The 18,972-nt window shown below is 47.1% G+C and overlaps 1 long non-coding RNA gene across 2 annotated transcripts; it reads left to right on the top strand.

The window, feature by feature from the left end:
* Positions 1-43: 43 nt before the first annotated feature.
* LOC141580658 (uncharacterized) lies at positions 44-18,897 on the top strand. 2 transcript variants are annotated; one of them, XR_012512946.1, is made up of 4 exons: positions 44-4,107; positions 8,324-8,588; positions 15,635-15,705; positions 16,095-18,897. It is a non-coding gene; the product is annotated as an uncharacterized LOC141580658 (long non-coding RNA). The 2 variants fall into 2 exon arrangements; XR_012512945.1 differs by having other exon boundaries at positions 15,635-18,897.
* The last annotated feature ends 75 nt before the right edge of the window (positions 18,898-18,972 follow it).

Raw genomic sequence — 18,972 nt, 5'->3', positions numbered from 1 at the left:
GCGAGTCCCGGGCCGCCCCTCGGGACGTGCTCGGGGTGGGGGGGCAGTCAGTCCGGCCGCGTGCCTCTGCCCGCTTCCTCCGGGCCACGCCAGGCCCGCGAGGGGCTGAGTCCCGGGGTAGTGACGCGCCCCCAAGGGTCCCTGCACGCAGCAGCGGCGGCCGGCCCGGCCTGGCCCCTGCCCAGCGTCTCCTACGGGGCGCTCCGGGCCGCCGACAAAGATGCACTTTGTTTCCTCAGGGCGCGAAGGGCTCTGCGGGTCCGTGGCGACCCGGCGCTGGCTGCCCGTGCTGCTCTCGGCGCGACCCGAGCGCCCCCCGGCGGCCGCGGGATGCGGGGCGCGGCGCGGTGTCTACACGGACGGCTTCCGAGGCTCGGGGCCGGCGTGGGAAGCTGCTAGTTCTGTGAATCAACTACCTTCCAGCACACCGGGCCAGCAAATCCACCAGCCTCCCCGCAGCCAAACCCAGCCAGATTAAGTAATAAAAACGCAGACGGAGTCGCTGGAGTCCCCGCTGTGGGGAGCGTTAATGAGTAACAGCCAGGCCAGCGCCGAGCCGGCGTGGGATTAGCGTTTTCAAATTCTGATCTTATTTATTTTGGGGCTCTTAGCTCCTTCCAGTGTTATGCTCAGAACATCGGACTCCAGGTCTGTGCTCAGCCCCGTTTCCTTGCTCCCTCCACTCCGAAAGCCCCACTCCTGGGAAATGGGTTCTCTTCAGTCACCCGGGATCAGTCACGAGTGTCCTACGGCTGGGGGCGGAGCAAGCAGGCCCCAAGGAACAATGAAGCCTTTGCCTCCTATGCATCCTGCGGGCCGGATATCCGTTCAGAAGCCGGCTCTGGGCCTTCTCTGTCCATAAGGAGGAAACCCTCTGTCCCCAGGGCTGCCAGGAAGTCGCAGGGAGGTGCCGAGAGAAACAGAACAATGATTATGCATTGGGGAATATAAAGAAATTAATAAACTTTCCAGGCCTTGGAAACTGGTCTAGTCACCGATTTTAACAACCCAAAATTGTCTTCTTTCCTGGAGGAGTATACCCACCACCACCACTTCCTTGTGTCTAGACTTGAGTCAGTGAGTCTCTCAGGGCCTCATTTATCTTGTCTGCAAAATGGGGGCAATAACAGTTTGCCTGTCAGAAGGCAGAGAGCTCAGCAGGTAACTTCTCAGGCACCTACCACTCCAGGAATTACTGTTCTAAGCAATCCAGGCTTGGTCTTTTCTATATAGGTATGTGGATACCTAACTTCTAATGAAAGGATCCCTCTCAGAGAGCGAGACCCCCAAAGCTGGCATCTCTTAGAGCCCTCCACCAACCACAGTCGTCACGTGCTGGCAACATAGGGCCTGATGCAGCCGGAAGTTTATTTGGCTAACATTAACAAAACATGTTTTTGAATGCCTTTAGATGGCTTATGCACCATAACAATTTTATCAAAGGTTTTTTGTTGTTGTTGTTTGTTTTTAGATAAAGTCACTCTGTCACCAAGGCCGGAGTGCAGTGGCCCAATCTCGGCTCACTGCAACCTCCTTCTCCCAGGTTCAAGCAATTCTTGTGCTTCAGCCTCCCAAGTAGCTGGGATTACAGGTATGTGCCATCATCCCTGGCTAATTTTTGTATTTTGAGTAGAGACAGGGTTTCACCATGATGGCCTGGCTGGTCTTGAACTCCTGGACTCAAGTGATCCACCCACCACTGCCTCCTAAAGTGCTGGGATTACAGGCATGAGCCACCACGCCCGGCTCCAAGTTTCATGAGCAATACAAATCACGGGGGATCTTGTTAAAATGCAGATTCCATTTGGATAGATCTGGGGTGGTTTCTGAGATTTTGCTCTAACCAACTCAAGGGTTCTGTCGATCCTGGTCAGTCAACCACATTCTATAGTTAACCGTAACTCCCTATTGTCTTATACCCAGCCCAAGTCACTAGTGATTTTTATCTATCTGGCCTGTATACACATTTAAGTTTTCCATCCTGGGAACCCCTACTTCTCCCTCTCATTTTACAGATGTGAAACAGACCCAGAATAAGTGAGTTGGCATGGTCACTCAGCAAGTGTTAGCCTGTCTATTTTTGTCTCCACTACAGGCTGTTGCATCCTGCCTACACAAATAAATGATTATACATCAGGTTTTTATGCCTCTATAAGGAAATTCAGACATTCCAATTCAAGAATGGAATGATAATGGCTAGCATTTACTCAACACCAACTGTAGGCCAGGCTCTCGTGGTCTTTTAAATGGATTCTCTCCTTGAACACAATATCCAGATGAGGTAGGAAACACAGGCCTATTTTATAGATAAAGCACTAGGTTAAGAAACTTACAGGCTGGGCACGGTGGCTCATGCCTGTAACCCCAGTACTTTGGAAGGCCAAGGTGGGCGGATCACCTGAGGTCAGGAGTTCGAGACCAGCCTGAACATGGTGAAACCTCGTCTCTACTAAAACTACAAAAATTAGCCGGGCATATTGGTAGGTGCCTAGCTACTCAGGAGGCTGAGTCAGGAGAATCACTTGAACCCAGGAGGCAGAGGTTTCAGTGAGCCAAGATCACACCATTGCACTCCAGCCTGGGCGAGTTCAAGAGCGAGACTCCATCTCAAAAAAAAAAAAGCGTTTTATAATTTGCCCAGGGTCACATAATTAAGAAGTAGAAGACCCAGGATTTGAACCCATCAGTCTGACTCAAGAGTTGGTGCACTGAATTTCCGGCTTACACAAGCTGGCCACCACAGCTTGGTGGTAACTGTTCTGTGTGGCTGCCAGGGTGAACTTGTATTATAAGAAGGCAAAGCATGCAGACTAAATGATTAAGACTTCAAGGGGTTTTTCATTTTCATTTATAATTCCACCGTTATGGCTTTATTCCTTTCAATTAACTGCACTAACAGCTGCTGGTCTTCTTGAAAAATGGGTTTGATTCAAGGAAGAGCAAGAAGGGAAATCCAAATGGAGGAGTGGGTGAGGATGGAGGGATGGGAATACGTCAAAGACAGCCAGCTTCCGACTCCACGCAGGAGCAGCTGAGCCAAAAATGCAAAAGAAGTCAGGTGCAGTGACTCATGCCTGCAATCCCAGCACTTTTAGAGACTGAGGTGGGGGCATGGGGGAAGGGTGAAGATTGCTTGAGCCCAGGAGTTCAAGACCAACCTGGGCAACATAGCAAAACCCTGTCTTTACAGAAGAAATCTAAAATTTAGCCAGGCAGATGGCACTGAGCTATGATCGCACCACTGCAATCCAACTTGGGTGACAGACTAAGACTGTCTCTAAAAAATAAAGAAGCAGCTGGGAGCAGTTACTCACGCCTGTAATCCCAGCACTTTGGGAGGCCGAGGGCTGGTGGATCAACTGAGGTTGCAAGTTCAAGACAAGCCTGAGCAACATGGAGAAACCTGGTCTCTACTAAAAATACAACATTAGCCAGGGGTGGTGCCACATGCCTGTCATCCCAGCTACACAGGAAGCTGAGGCAGGAGAATTACTTGAACTCGGGAGGTGGAGGTTGTGGTGAGCCAAGATGGCGCCATTGCACTCCAACCTGGGCAACAAAAGTAAAACTCCATCTCAATAAATAAATAAATAAATAAGCAAAAGAAACAGGGAATCTTCTAATTCTTCTGTCAGTACCTGTATCGGCCATGGATAAAGCTGCTGGGTAAGAGTTCTTGTAGATAGAAGTCCACTATGCTGGAAAGCCACAAACCTATCTGCCTTCTAAAATATGGATTCATTTTGCCTGAATACTCAAATTGGCTTTCTGAATAGTCCAGGAACAGGAGTTTCCACCCCTTTCCTTGACTCAAAGCTTTCTAATCCTCAGGAAGCAGCTGCAGATAGAGCTTCCATTCTCTCATTTATTCTCTTCTCCTTCAGAGTTTACCTTGATGTGTCCAGCCCTGCAGGGAGTTCAAGGCTATTTCCCAGGGAGCTGACCACTGGGAAGGAAAACACACCGGATGCAAACCCCCTCCGTTCAATGGAGTAAGGGTCATTGTGGAACCAGACAAAGGACTTTGCAAACAAGGGAAGAAGTGATTTCAGGCACCCAGAGAGGACTCCAAGAGAGGACAAATGTGAGCTGAAAGCAAGTTTGGAGGTAGGAGGTTTCCAGTTAACATTTGCTTCCCTCTGCATTCCCTTCATCAGTGGACCCCAGTGGTTACCAATTGGACATTAAAAGTTTTACTATGGGCCAGGCACGGTGGCTCATGCCTGTAATCCCAGCGCTTTGGGAGGCCAAGGTGGGCAGATAACCTGAGGTCAGGAGTTTGAGACTAGCCTGGCCAACATGGTGAGACCACTGTCTCTACTAAAAATACAAAAATTAGCCAGATGTGGCAGCACACACCTGTAGTCCCAGCTACTCGGGAGGCTGAGGCATAAGAATCGCCTGAAACCGGGAGGCAGAGGCTGCAGTGAGCTGAGATGGCGCCACTACATTCCAGCCTGGGTAGCAGAGCTAGACTTTGTTTCAAAAAAAAAAGAAGTTTTAACATGCCATAAACTGCCTATTGCTGTTCTTGTGACTTAGTATTTTTCTTTAAAGTCAGCTCACTTTGAAAACTTTACATCCTAACGGATAGTATTCGTGAAATGTGATGAGTAGTAGAAGTCTCACGCTTGAAAAAGCTGACCTCCAAGCAGCACGTAGTGACTTTGTAGCCTTTGGTTTCCAGATGAACTAACTGATCTTAATGAATTGGTTGGTGTTGCCAGGTGATTGTTACCTGTAGACATCTAACCACTTAGCTCGGTCACGAGACTTTCTGGGATCATTTGTCTTGCATCAATTCTCAACTGCAAGTTCAGAAAAAACGATTCATGCTGAAATGCACACGCCTGCTGGTTGTCTCAGCCACATGTGGTTGCCAAACTCCTGTCACTACAGCAATTTAACACAGTCTTTTTTAGTGAAAAGGAAAGTCCTCTTTCCCTGCTGCAGTGTTCATTAGGAGAGTTTCCACAGTAGATGTGTAACAAAGTTTAACAAGACAGCTTTTCAGTGCATGTACCTTTCTCCAGTATCCATCCCATTACTGTACCCAGAACCTCGCCCAATCCTCCAAGCAGGTACCGTCTAAAGACCTGTTGCCTCCATTGTATATAGAGAAAACTGAGCATCAGAGAATTAGGAGGTCTGCTGCCCAAGGTCAACTGATTGAGTTGTGAGGCTAGTTATTTAGGTGTCTGCTTTCCCTTCTCAAAGGCCTAAAATGTGTCTTTTTCATCTTTTGATTCCTTTCTCTGTAGAACCTAGTACATGCCTGACACAGTGAGCCTTTGGCCATATTTATTAACTTGTACCACATATGGCATGACTCAGTCCTACCTAGGCCTCCAGGCTGCTAAGTTATACTATACTAGGTAACTATCAAAATTCCCACATCTCTGCCAGGTCAGATTTTAAAAGGAAAAAAAAATTAGGGGAGATTGGTCTCCTAATGTCAGAGGTCAACGTGTTATAGAAAGTCAAGTGCAGTCTCTCAGTCCCTAGAACTTCCAGCTCTCTGATTGTACCAATGACCTCAAATCTGGCATCTTCCATAATCAACCCAGTAGTTAAATGGGTCCCAGAATTTTAAAGGAAACTAGGCAAACCAACTTCAATTCCATTTTGAGACTGAGGCAAACACAAGATGTTTAACCCAAAAATGGCACACAGAAAGTTGGGCATATTTTTTGTTTGGTTTGTGACATGGTAAAAGCCCCATAAAACTGCATACCTCAACCATACCTGGGCTTTCTATTAAAACTGCTCTCTGTAACACTGAGGTGACAGGCAAGCAGTCCAAACCCATGCCATCTTGGCCCCTGTGACTTGTAATAAGTAACTAAGGTCTGTAACTTCCACCCTACCCAGGCAATATGTAAACTAACACTTACCTTGACTTTTGTGAACCACTTAAGTAACAATCGAAATGTCCAAAGCCCCTCGTGTCCCTCCCAGCCCAAGAGGCGGTTTACAGGCATAAAAAGGTCTTAACACCCTCCTTTCAGGGCCACAGGTTAAAAAAACACAAGTCTGGCCGGGCGCGGTGGCTCAAGCCTGTAATCCCAGCACTTTGGGAGGCCGAGGCGGGTGGATCACAAGGTCAAGAGATCGAGACCATCCTGGTCAACATGGTGAAACCCCGTCTCTACTAAAAATACAAAAAAAAAACAACTGAGCTGGGCATGGTGGCGCGTGCCTGTAATCCCAGCTACTCAGGAGGCTGAGGCAGGAGAATTGCCTGAAGCCAGGAGGCGGAGGTTGCGGTGAGCCGAGATCGCGCCATTGCACTCCAGCCTGGGTAACGAGAGCGAAACTCAGTCTCAAAAAAAAACACAAGTCCTCTGTGACAGGTTCAGTGATGAAATAGTCAATAGATTGAAATGAAGGAAAAATGTTCAAATTGTCAAGGCAGTTACACAGTAAAGATATAAAAATTAATTCTGTACTTACAGAGTAGGGGAAGGAAAAACCTTCCCCTCTTCTCCAGTAATTTTTACTTTTTTTCTTTGAGATGGAGTTTTGCTCTTGTTGCCCAGGCTGGAATGCAATGGCAGGATCTCAGCTCACTGCAACCTCCGCCTTCCGGATTCAAGCGATTCTCTTGCCTCAGCCTCCCAAGTAGCTGGGATTACAGGTACCTACCACCACGCCCAGCTAATTTTCTCTATTTTTGGTAGAGATGGAGTTTCACCATGTTGGTCAGGCTGGTATCGAACTCTTGAACTCAGGTGGTCCACCCGCCTCGGCCTCCCAAATATGGATAAAATCTTATTAAAGGTAGAACTCCTTCTTAAGAGAGGAGGCAGAGGCAGGCTGAATTAAATGTAACATTAGGAGCCCTTAAAACCAGATGACTCATAGGTGAAGTGAGTTACAGGGTTTCAACCTTACTGCTGCAACAGCATAAACTTTCTCTTGCTCTGGAAACTCTCAGTCCATTTATTTTTGAAGCCTTGGAATAAAGCACTTACTGACCTAATTTAGTCCATTATATGCATGTGAATATTTCATTGCCCCATTAAAAAGAGGATATATTTTCTCCCTTATTGAAGTCTTAGCCAGTTATATGCTAAATATAATGCATTGCACAGGCTGATTTTTTTTACAATTACATAAAATAGAATATAATATCTAATTTACCCAGTTGATTTGCAGCAGCTCAAGTCTCTCCTGTAATGGCATCTCAGAGCAAAGCTGTGAGTTGATGTGCCTTAGAAATGAGTTTGTGCAGGAGTGTTTAGATACAGTTGGAGCAGCTGTCGTAGTCTCCTCCATGGAGAGAGGATGCCACCTAGCATGAACTCTGGAGAGCTGCAGCCAGCCCCCGCGTGGCAAAAGCAAGCTGCAAGCTCTGCAGCCTTCGTGTGTTCCACGATACCACTGAGTCCGCTCCAGTCCAGGCTGAATATGACCTCTGCTTTGGGGGAGGTGGGAGGCAGGTCAGCCTGGAGAGATACTGGTTAATGTGTGTCCCTGTCCTTTCGGGCCTCTACAACAAGGCATCTTAGACTGGGTAATTTATAAACAATAAAAATGGACTGCTTGTAGTTCTGGAGGCTGGAAAATCCAAGATCAAGGCACCAGCAGATCTGGCGTCTGGTGAGAGCTCTCTACTTCATGGATGGTGCCTTGTTGCTTTGTCCTCACATTGTAGAAAGAGCGAAAGAGCACTCTCAGGCCTCTTTTATAAGGGCACTAATTCTATTCAGGAGGGCTCCATTCTCATGACCTCGTCCCTCTCGAGGCCCACCTCTTTTCTTTCTTTCTTTCTTTTTTTTTTTTTTTTTTTTTGAGTCTCGCTCTGCCACCCAGGCTGGAGTGCAGTGGTACAATCTCGGCTCACTGCAACCTCTGCCTCCCGGGTTTAAGCAATTCTCCTGCCTCAGCCTCCCTAGTAGCTGGGATTACAAGTGCCTGCCACCATGCCCAGCTAATTTTTTATATTTTTAGCAGAGACAGGGTTCACCATGTTGGTCAGGCTGATCTCAAACTCCTGGGTCACCTCGTGATCCACCTGCCTTGCCCTCCCAAAATGCTGGGATTACAGGCATGAGCCACTGCACCCTGCCAAGGCCCCACTTCTTAATACTCAGGAGGGCCAGGAGGGGGAAAAAGAGGCAAGATCAAGGGTGCCCCACACGGTGTCCTCTCAGGTGAGCAGATCTTGCATCACAGGGGAGGAAGAAAGGAATATTTCAAAGGAGAAAAAACAGTCCCTAAGGGAGTCTCTATGGGGCTAAAAAGGTAATAGCATTTATAGCTCACATCCTGCTTTATGTTTGCCTTATCAGCATTGTAATTCCTATCTGTTATTTCTAAGCCTTTAGTTTAAAATGATTGCCTGTCCTAGCTGGGATTGGAGAATTGAGAGAAAGGCATGTGACCCTCCTGGGACCCAGAGGTAAGAACAAGGAGAGCAGCAGCAGCCCAAAGAAGCCTGGAGCTAGGGCTGGAGGGGAGCCGAGAAGCAGGTATCTGCCGTGGGCTGGAGCCAAGGTGAAGAGCCTGCCCAGGATCCATACAACAGAATGGAAAGATTCTTTGGTGCTCCCAAGAGGTCCTGAGAATGACTCTTGCTAGTCTGGGTAAGTAGGGGCTCTGGTTGCTGGATTTTTGGATATAAATGTTAATAACATTTTTGGTAGCTGCAATGGACTGAATGTGTTCCCCCAAAATTCAGATTGGAATTCTAATCCCTAATGTGATGGCATAAGAAGGTGGGAACTTTTTTTTTCCTTTTTTTTTTTGAGATGGAGTCTCGCTCTGTCACCCAGGCTGAAGTGCAGTGGCACGCTCTCGACGCACTGCCACCTCGGCCTCCCTGGTTCAAGCAATTCTCTGCCTCAGCCTCCTGAGTAGCTGGATTACAGGCGTCTGCCATGACATCCAGCTAATTTTTTGTATTTTAAGTTGAGACGGGGTTTCACCATCTTGGCCAGGCTGTGCCTGAACTCCTGACCTTGTGATCTGCCTCCCTGGGTCTCCCAAAGTGCTCGGGTTACAGGCATGAGCCACTGTGCCCAGCCAAGGAGGTGAGACCTTTGAGAGGTAATTAAGTCATGAGCATAGAGCCTTCATGAATGGTACCAGTGCTCTTATAAAAGGGGCCCCAGAGAGCTCTTTCGCCCTCTTCCCACCATGTGGAGATTCAATGAGAAGTCAGCAGCCTGCAACCCAGGAGAGCCCTCATCAGAATCTGATCATGCTGGCTCCCTGATCTCAGATCTCCAGCCTCTAGAACTGCATGAAAGAAATTTCTGTTGTTTATAAGTCACCCAGTCTATGATACTTGTTACAGCAGCCTGAACTGAGACAGTAGCCTAGCGTATCAAAGCAGAATCTGATAATTATATAAGGTAGCATCGTTCAAAGATGTGTTACTTCCTTCCTTTGGCATTTATCGAGTAACTATTAAGTAGGAAGCATAGTTAGGTACCACAAAGATGAGTAAGACATGCAAGCCCTTTCTTTACACTGCTTGTAGGTGCTTAGGGCCAACAAGTTACACATAAAAGAATCTGGAATGGAAGACAGATCAACATGAGAAGTACAGACGGCTGTAAGAAGGGTGTTTTAAACTGTTTGGATCCAGTCTTGGCAAAATCTCCTGGAAACTGCTGCTTTCGCTCACTGTGGAGGGAGTGTAAACTGGCACAGCCTTTCTGGAAGACAGTTTGGCAATACATATCAAAAATAATAAAAACTCACCTAGCCCTTACTCATAGCAGTTCCACTTCTAGAAAAACACCCTGAAGAAATAGATAAGAATGTGTGCATGGCTCACGCTGTAATCCCAGCACTTTGGGAGGTCGAGGCGGGCGGATCATGAGGTCAAGAGATCGAGACCATCCTGGTCAACATGGTGAAACCCCGTCTCTACTAAAAATACAAAAAATTAGCTGGGCATGGTGGCGCGTGCCTGTAATCCCAGCTACTCAGGAGGCTGAGGCAGGAGAATTGCCTGAACCCAGGAGGCGGAGGTTGCGGTGAGCCGAGATTGCGCCATTGCACTCCAGCCTGGGTAACAAGAGCGAAACTCCGTCTCAAAAAAAAAAAAAAAAAAAAAGAATGTGTGCAAAGATTTGGCTACAAGGATGTATAAAGATTACATTGTTGATTATAACATGAGGAAAAAGTAGAAACTACACAAATTTCCAAGAATAACAGATTTGTTAGGTAAACTGTGAAACAACACTTCAGTAGTATTCCTGCCAAAATGTTTAACCTGGACCTAATCAGGAGGAAATATCAGACAAACCAAGTGGGAGATGTTCCACAAAAGAGCCAGACTATGTTCCCCAAAAATGTCAAGGTCAAGAAAGACTTATGACTAAGGAACTATTCTAGATTAAAAGAAATTGAACAGGCCAGACCCAGTGGCTCACACCTGTAGTCTCAGCACTTTGGGAGGCCAAGGCAGGCAGATCACTTGAGCCCAGGAGTTAGACTGAGACCACCTGGGCAACATGGCAAACAAAACCCCATCTCTACAAAAAATACAAAAATTAGCTAAGTATGGTGGTGTGCGCCTGTAGTCCCAGCTACTCAGGAGCTGAAGTAGGAGGATTACTTGAGCCCTAGAAGTGAAGGCTGCAGTGAGCTGGGATTGCACCACTGCACTCCAGCCTGGGCAAGAGAGCAGGACTTTGTCTCAAAAAAAGAAACTAGAGGCCGAGAGAGGTGGGTAACGCCCATAATACCAGCACTTTGGGAGGCAGAGGTGGGTGGATCATCAGGTCAAGAGATTGAGACTATCCTAGTCAACATGGTGAAACCCTGTCTCTATTTTTATACAAAAATTAGCTGGGCATGGTGGCAGGTACCTGTAATCCTAGCTACTCAGGAGGCTGAGGCAGGGGAATGGCTTGAACCCGGGAGGTGGAGGTTGCAGTAAGCTGAGATCATGCCACTGCACTCCAGCATGGTGATAGAGCAAGACAAAAGAAAGAGAAAAAGAGAGAGAGAGAAGGAGGGAGGGAGAGAGAGAGAGGGAAACTAGAGAAGAGACCACTAAGTGTGCTATGTGTGATTTTACATTGAATCATGGTAGGGAGGTGAGTGGCTACTATGAAGGACATTGTTGAGCCATTTGATTAAATTTGTATATGAACTGTGCATTAGATAATAGTGTATCAATGTTAAGATTCCTGGTTTTGAACATTGTAATGTTGTCATTATATAAGAGAATATTCTTATCCTTAAAAAATATACTGTCAAATATTGTGGAGCTTTAAAAAGTGAATTAGCACCAGGCATGGTGGCTCACACCTATAATCCTAGCACTTTGAGAGGCCGAGGTCAGGATTTCATGACCAGCCTGGCCAACATGGCAAAACTCCATCTCTACTAAAAATGGTAGTGGGCACCTGTAATCTGAGCTACTTGGGAGGCTGAGGCAGGAGAATTGCTTGAACCCAGGAGGCGGAGGTTGCAGTGAGCTGAGATTGCGCCACTGCACTCCAGCCTGAGTGATAAGAAACTCTGTCTTAAAAACAAAACAAGGCCGGGCGCGGTGGCTCAAGCCTGTAATCCCAGCACTTTGGGAGGCCGAGGCGGGTGGATCACGAGGTCAAGAGATCGAGACCATCCTGGTCAACATGGTGAAACCCCGTCTCTACTAAAAATACAAAAAAATTAGCTGGGCATGGTGGCGCGTGCCTGTAATCCCAGCTACTCAGGAGGCTGAGGCAGGAGAATTGCCTGAACCCAGGAGGCGGAGATTGCGGTGAGCCGAGATCGCGCCATCGCACTCCAGCCTTGGTAACAAGAGCGAAACTCCGTCTCAAAAAAAACAAAACAAAACAAAAGTGAATTATTTAATCTGCAAACTAGGATAGGCGTCAGAGATTATTAAGAAGCAAACCATGATTAAAAAATAGTTCAAGGCAACAGTGGTTTTGTGATAAAACACAGAGGATTAAACATCTAAAGAATGATGCTGATGATAATTGCCACAGGCATCAAGGGAAAGGATGTGTCAGCTGGGGGTGTCAGAAGTGGCTGCACAGTGAGATTTTAGCTGGGCCTTCCACCAGATTCATCTGCATTTTCTAGGAGTCTGCCATGTGCCAAGCACTGTGCTAAGTCCTGGGGATATAACAGTGAGCAAGATGGGCATGATCCTTGCCCTATTGGGCTTCTGTTCTAGGGAAGAACCCAACCAATGTCCAGTATATAGATAAAGTAATTGCAATTGTAAGTTTCCAGTAAGTAAAAGGAAACAAGCAAGGGCCAAGACAGAGACTTAATATTCACCGTCATTGAGGAAGCCCGCTTGGGGAAGATGCTGTCAAAGCCAGGAATGAAATAATCAAGAAGAACTAGCCAGTTATAAGTGGAGGGCATGAGCATGTCAATCAAGAGGACAGCATGTGCCCAGGTGAGGGGTAGCTGTTGGGGAAGTGGAAGTAGGCCAGGCTGGCTAAAGTGGGGATGGGGTCGGGAGGAGCCCAAAAGGAGATGTCTGAAAGGAGGCAGGCATGCAGACCTGCAGGGGCACAGGCGCATAGGGTCTTGTATAAATTTCTGTTTTCTTCTAATGAGACAGAAAGCCATGGAAGAGTTTTAAGTAGGAGGTGAAACAATGGGTGGTGTTTTAAGAAGCATCACTGGCTGGGCATGGTGGCTTACGCTTGTAATCCCAGCGCTTCGGGAGGCCGAGGCAAGCGGATCCAATATGGTAAAACCCTGTTTCTACTAAAAAATACAAAAATTAGCTGGGCGTGGTGGTGCATGCGTGTAGTCCCAGCTACTCAGAAGGCCTGTTGGTTCATATTCCTCTCTGTATCCCTGTGTCTCCAGAGATAAGGACACTCCTGTCCTCTGGGTACAGGATGGGCACCCCTTGAATGAGGAGATGTACTCCAGCTTGGGCAATAAGAGGGAAACTCCATCTAAGAAAAAAAAAAGGTGGAGGGAACAGGCTGCAAGGAGAATGGCTCAGAAGTAAGCAAGCCAAGGTGTGCCTGGGAGTGGGCAGAGAGGGGAATGCCTTAGCCTAAGGAATTCAACTGAGGCCTAGTGGGTGGCACACACTTCCCAATCAGCCTGTGTGTGAAGCTGCAGTGAGCCATGATTGTGCCATTGCACTCCAGCCTGGCTTCTGCCTTTCAGACAGACTGAAATGCAAATTAATCCATGGAGTTTAGAATCAAGGACAACTCAGCTCCTTCCAATCCTGGGCTGCCTGCCTTTGACATTAACTTGGAGCAGCACAAGACCATGCTGGAGAATGCAGGGGTAAGATTAGAAGGGAGGCCTTGGGCTGGGCATGGTGGCTCACACCTGTAATTCCAGCACTTTGAGAGGATGAAGCAGGAGGATTGCTTGAGCCCATGAGTTTGAGACTAGCATGGGCAATATAGAGAGACCTTATCTCTACAAAGAATGTTAAGGCCAGGCACCATGGCTCATGCCTGTAATCCCAGCACTTTGGGGGGCCGAGGTGGGCAGATCACGAGGTAAGAAGTTGGAGACCAGTCTGGCCAACATAGAGAAACCCCGTCTCTACTAAAAATACAAAATTTTAGACAGGTGTAGTGGTGGATACCTGTAATCCCAGCTACTCAGGAGGCTGAGCTGGAGAATCACATGAAAACCTGGGAGGTAGAGATTGCAGGGAGCCAAGATCATGCCATGGCATTCCAGCCCAGGCAACAATGTGAGATTCCATCTCAAAAAAAGACAAAAAATTAAATTAGCCAAGCATGGTGGTGTGTACATGTAGTCTCAGCTACTCAGGAGGTTGAGGCGGGAGGATCACTTGAGCCTGGGAGGTTGAGGCTACAGTGAGCTATGATTGTACCACTGCACACTCCAGCCTGGGTGACAGAATAAGACTGTCTCAAAAAAAAAAGAAAAAAAAAAAAAAAAAAAAAAAAGAGGGCTTGGCTGGGAGACAGGGCTTGGTTCTGAGACGTCATCTTCCCCGAACCCAGGAGAGAGCTGAAGCTGGGGCTCCTCTTCAATGAGAGAGGGAAAAAAAAAGAAGAAGAAAAAAATGAATGTTTTTGCCATTGAAAGAGGAAGAACTCAGCAAAACCCAGAGTCCTGCTTGCCATCTCTAATTGCAGCCCCAGCTACCAGAAAGTTAACTTGTGGTTACAGAGGGGTATTTTCCTAATCATCATAAAAGTGAGCATATATCTTTTCATTTGCCTCCCCTTCAACTAGGTCCAATTTTTTTTCCTCCCAAACTGAAAAGGGAGAATTTCAGTCATTTTCTACTCTTTCAGTCATGAGAAAAGGCCAGTTCATCTTTATTTTCTTTCTTCCTTTCTCTTTCTTTCTTCTTCATTTCTTCCTTTTTCTTTTTTCTCTTTCTTCCTTTCTTTTTTTCTCTTTTTCTTTCTTTTTTTGTTATCTTTTTTGGGTGGTGGTTGTTGTCTTTTTCAGGGGAAAAATGTGTGTCCTTGTTGTGATAGCTGGAGAAAGCTAAATAGCAGAATAAAATTTCTTTTCTTTTTTTTTTTTTTTTTTTTTTGAGATAGGGTCTCTCTCTGTAGCCCAGGCTAGAATGCAGTGACACAACCTTGGCACATTGCAACCTCCGCCTCCTGGATTGAATCGATTCTTCTGCCTCAGCCTCTCCAGTAGCTGGGATTACAAATGTGCACCACCACACTCCGCTAATTTTTGTATTTTTTGTGGAGACAATTTCACCATGTTGGCCAGGCTGGTCTCGAACTCCTGACCTCAAGTGATCCACCTGCCTTGGCCTCCCAAAGTGCTGAGCCACCATGCCTGGTGAAAAGATTTTTTTTTTTTTTGGCAGAATGTGTGTAGAAAGCACATTTTTTGGGCTGAGCGTGGTGGCTTATGCCTGTAATCCCAGCACTTTGGGAGGCCGAGGCGGGTGGATCACGAGGTCAAGAGATCGAGACCATCCTGGTCAACATGGTGAAACCCTGTCTCTACTAAAAATACAAAAAATTAGCTGGGCATGGTGGCACGTGCCTGTAATCCCAGCTACTCAGGAGGCTGAGGCAGAATTGCCTGAACCCAGGAGGCGGAGGTTGCGGTGAGCCGAGATCACGCCATTGCACTCCACCCTGGGTAAGAAGAGTGAAACTCCATCTTAAAAAAAAAAAAAAAAAAAAAAAGAAAGCACATTTTTTGGCCACCCTCCCAGCGCTGTTTATTGATTCACTTAACAAACTTGCTCTGGGCAGTTGCTGCGAGCCAGGGGCTAGCTGAGCCTTGGGACCACAGGGATGAGAAAGATGTGAGCTCTACCCTCAAGAAGTTCACAATATGGTTAAGATCCAAACAACGCAACAGAAAATTCCAATGCCATATGACAGGAGCTGGGAGCGGTGCGAATGAGAAAGGCAGTGTTTTCTGGGCACCTGGTAGGGGTCTCTAACCAGATCGAGTTGGGAAAGTGGTCAGGGAACACTTGGCCAAACAGCTGCTCCTTCCTTCTAAGGCTCATTTTGGTGATCAAAAATTAATCGTGGTTATCTTTTGTTGGAATGAGCAAAAGGGAGACTCTACCAGGGGAAGTCATTTGCCACAGGCCGAGACTAGCTGGACACTTTGCATATCTTAACAGGTCATTGGGAGGCTGTTGTATGAAATTCCTTCTGGGCCTCTGGGTCAGAGATTCTAGAGTATTTCATTTCTTTGACAGAGATCAGCAGACCAGAAGGCCTCCATATACGGTGGAAAGCCCAGAACCAAAGAATCCCTGTGCGACTTGAGGTAAGCTATTTAACCACAGGCAACTGCCTCAGCTTCCTGTTTGGTCAAGAAGTGATAAGCAGTGAAACTTCATCTCCAATGGCCAAAAGCCCTGGGAATCGTGGTGCTGTGCTGGGCCTCTCTGCCTGGTGTGAAGCAAACAGTAACACTTTGTTGAGCCTGCCTGAAATGCCCATGTGAAGAATGACTGTTGAATGCTTGAGATTTATGGAGATAAAAATTACAAAATGTCCTAGCTTGATTTACATTGACAGAAAAAGCAAAAAATATACCTATAAGGGAGTGCATTCTTAAGGTGAAAATTGAACCATACATTAAAAAGAAAATATTTTTAAATGTCAGGCATAAGTTAATACAGTGGAAATTAACTCTTTCTCCATCTGACAAAGAGAACTTTCTTCAAAATCGGACCAAGCTTTTGGACACCCAATGAGTAGAAAACTGAAATCTGCTTCAAGTTTAGAAACAGTTGAGATGTCTTTCTTTTGGTGAGTTTTGTTTTTGTTTTTGTTTTTTTCTGATACGGAGTTTCATTCTTGTCGCCCAGGCTGAATTGCAATGGCACGATCTCAGCTCACTACAACCTCCGCCTCCCAGGTTCAAGTGATTCTCCTGTTTCAGCCTCCTGAGTAGCTGGAATTATAGGTGCCTGGCACCACACCTGGCTAATTTTTTGTATCTTTAGTAGAGACAGGGTTTCACTATGTCAGCCAGGCTGGTCTCGAACTCCTGACCTCAGGTGATCTGCCTGCCTCAGCCTCCCAAATTGCTGGAATTACAGATGTGGGCCCCCACGCCTGGCTAAGATGTCTTTCTAATCATAGCTAAAGTCCATTTCAGGTAGATAGGGGTTTGATAGGTGTCTGACCCTTGTGGTCACCCTTATTCCTCATAGTTAGCTTTCTTTATTTATTTATCCAGACAGCATGTCACTCTGTCACCCAGGCCCTTATTCCTCAGTTAGCTTTATTCATTTATTTATTTTTGAGATAGCATGTCACTCTGTCACCCAGGCTGAAGTGCAGTGGTGCAAAAATAGCTCACTGCAATCTTTACCTCCTGGGCTCAAGGAATCCGCCCACCTCACCCTCCTAAGTAGCTGGAACTACAGGCATACACCCCCATGCCCAGCTAATTTTTCTATTTTTTTGTAGAGACAGGGTCTCACCATGTTGTATGAGCTGGTGTTGAACTCCTGATCTCAAGTGATCCACCCGCCTCGACCTCCCAAAATGCTGGGATTACAGGTGTGAGCCACTGAGCCTGGCCCATAGTTAGCTTTAAAAGAAAAACCTGCCAAGGTTTCCTGAGTCAGAGCACAGCCCAGACACAGCAGGCACCTCGAGGCAGAAGAGGTTAAGCTGCCCCGAACAGGTAGATTCCTGGTATCTTTCTTTCCTTGCTTGCATGTCCCTCTGGCTTCCAGAAGTGCCTCATTTGAGCCTGTGTGGGGATCAGTGTTTGCACAGGTTCCTCACTCCTCACTCCTGAATGAAAGGAGGAAAAGGGCTGGGCGTGGTGGCTCACACCTGTAATCCCAGCACTTTGGGAGGCCGAGATCGACAGATCACTTGAGGTCAGGAGTTTGAGACCAGCCTGGCCAACATGGTAAAACCCCGTCTCTACTAAAAATTAAATAAAAAATTAGCCAGGCATGGTGGCACATGCTTGTAATCCCAGCTACTCGAGAGGCTGGGGCACGAGAATTGCTTGAACCCAAGAGGCAGAGGTTGCAGTGACCCGAGATCATGCCACTGCACTCCAGCCTGGGTGACAGAGCGAGACTGTTTCAAAAAAAAAAAAAGAAAGGAAAAGGAAGTTTATCACTTTGAGAAAAATAAAATGTCTTCAGAGCCTGAGCCAGTTGTTTGAAAATGCAGTATGTCTGCTTGCGGGGAAAATAATAACTTATTTACCACTTTCTCTGTATCTAGCACCCCATTCTGTCTTTTGCAGGTATTATCTCACTGCACATGGCTGAAGCTGTAGATGCCATCATTAGCCTCATTTCACACCTACAGAAACTGAGGTATAGAAAAGTTAACTGGTCTAGTCATGAGGGATTCTGTGATGCCTAAGACATGTGACCTGCCCTCCAAGACTGTAAGTGACATACCAAGAATTTGACCCCGTGTCTTGGTGGCACCAGAGCCTGTGCCATTACCATTAGAGCAGTGGTTTCCGCTGGGGGTCTCTTGTCCCCAGGGGACATTTGGCAATGTCTGGAACATTTTTGGTTGTCACAACTAAGTGTTTGCCTTCCTTTCACAAGCTTGGCAGAAAGGCAGGCACAGACAGACCCTACAGAAGGGAAAAGAAGGCTGAGAGCTGGCCGAGTGTGGTGGCTGTTACCTGTAATCCCAGCACTGTAATCTGCTGAGGTGGGCGGATCATTTGAGGTCAGAAGTTTGAGACCAGTCTGGCCAATGTGGTGAAACCCTGTCTACTAAAAATACAAAAAACTTTTCTGGGCATTGTGGTGGGCACTATAATCTCAGCTACTTGGGAGGCTGAGGCAGGAGAATCACTTGAACTTGGAGGCAGAGGTTGGAGAGAGATGGTGCCACTGTACTACGGCCTGGGCGACAGGGTGAGACTCCGTCTGAAAAAAAAAAGGAGGCTGAGGGTAGAGTGGGCCCCAAGATGGTGAACATCAATTGCAGGGGCAGAACCTACTAGAAATGCTCAGGCAAAAGAGCAGAGCCTACTGCCTCTGTCCTTTGCCTGGGAGTGAAGTACTTGCAGACCTTTCACTAAAGGACAGATGCTCAGTGCTCCTCATGTCCTGACATAACCCCCCTTTTTCATACTATCTCCTATTAAGTCCCATCCAGCACATTATGCTCCAACAAATACTGCAGGAGGTCAAACAACATTGCTTTAAGAGTTGTGGCTCGCCGGGCGCGGTGGCTCAAGCCTGTAATCCCAGCACTTTGGGAGGCCGAGGCGGGCGGATCACGAGGTCGAGAGATCGAGACCATCCTGGTCAACATGGTGAAACCCCGTCTCTACTAAAAATACAAAAAATTAGCTGGGCATGGTGGCTCGTGCCTGTAATCCCAGCTACTCAGGAAGCTGAGGCAGGAGAATTGCCTGAACCCAGGAGGCGGAGGTTGCGGTGAGCCGAGATCGTGCCATTGCACTCCAGCCTGGGTAACAAGAGCGAAACTCCGTCTCAAAAAAAAAAAAAAAAGAGTTGTGGCTCTTGCCCAGGCACGGTGGCTCACACCTGTAATCCCAGCACTTTGGGAGGCTGAGGCAGGTGGA

The sequence above is a fragment of the Saimiri boliviensis genome, chromosome 12, assembly GCF_048565385.1.
Source record: "Saimiri boliviensis isolate mSaiBol1 chromosome 12, mSaiBol1.pri, whole genome shotgun sequence".
NCBI lineage: Eukaryota > Metazoa > Chordata > Mammalia > Primates > Cebidae > Saimiri > Saimiri boliviensis.
The sequence above is the reverse complement of the archived record's forward strand: the minus strand, read 5'-3'. Positions and strand labels throughout refer to the sequence as shown.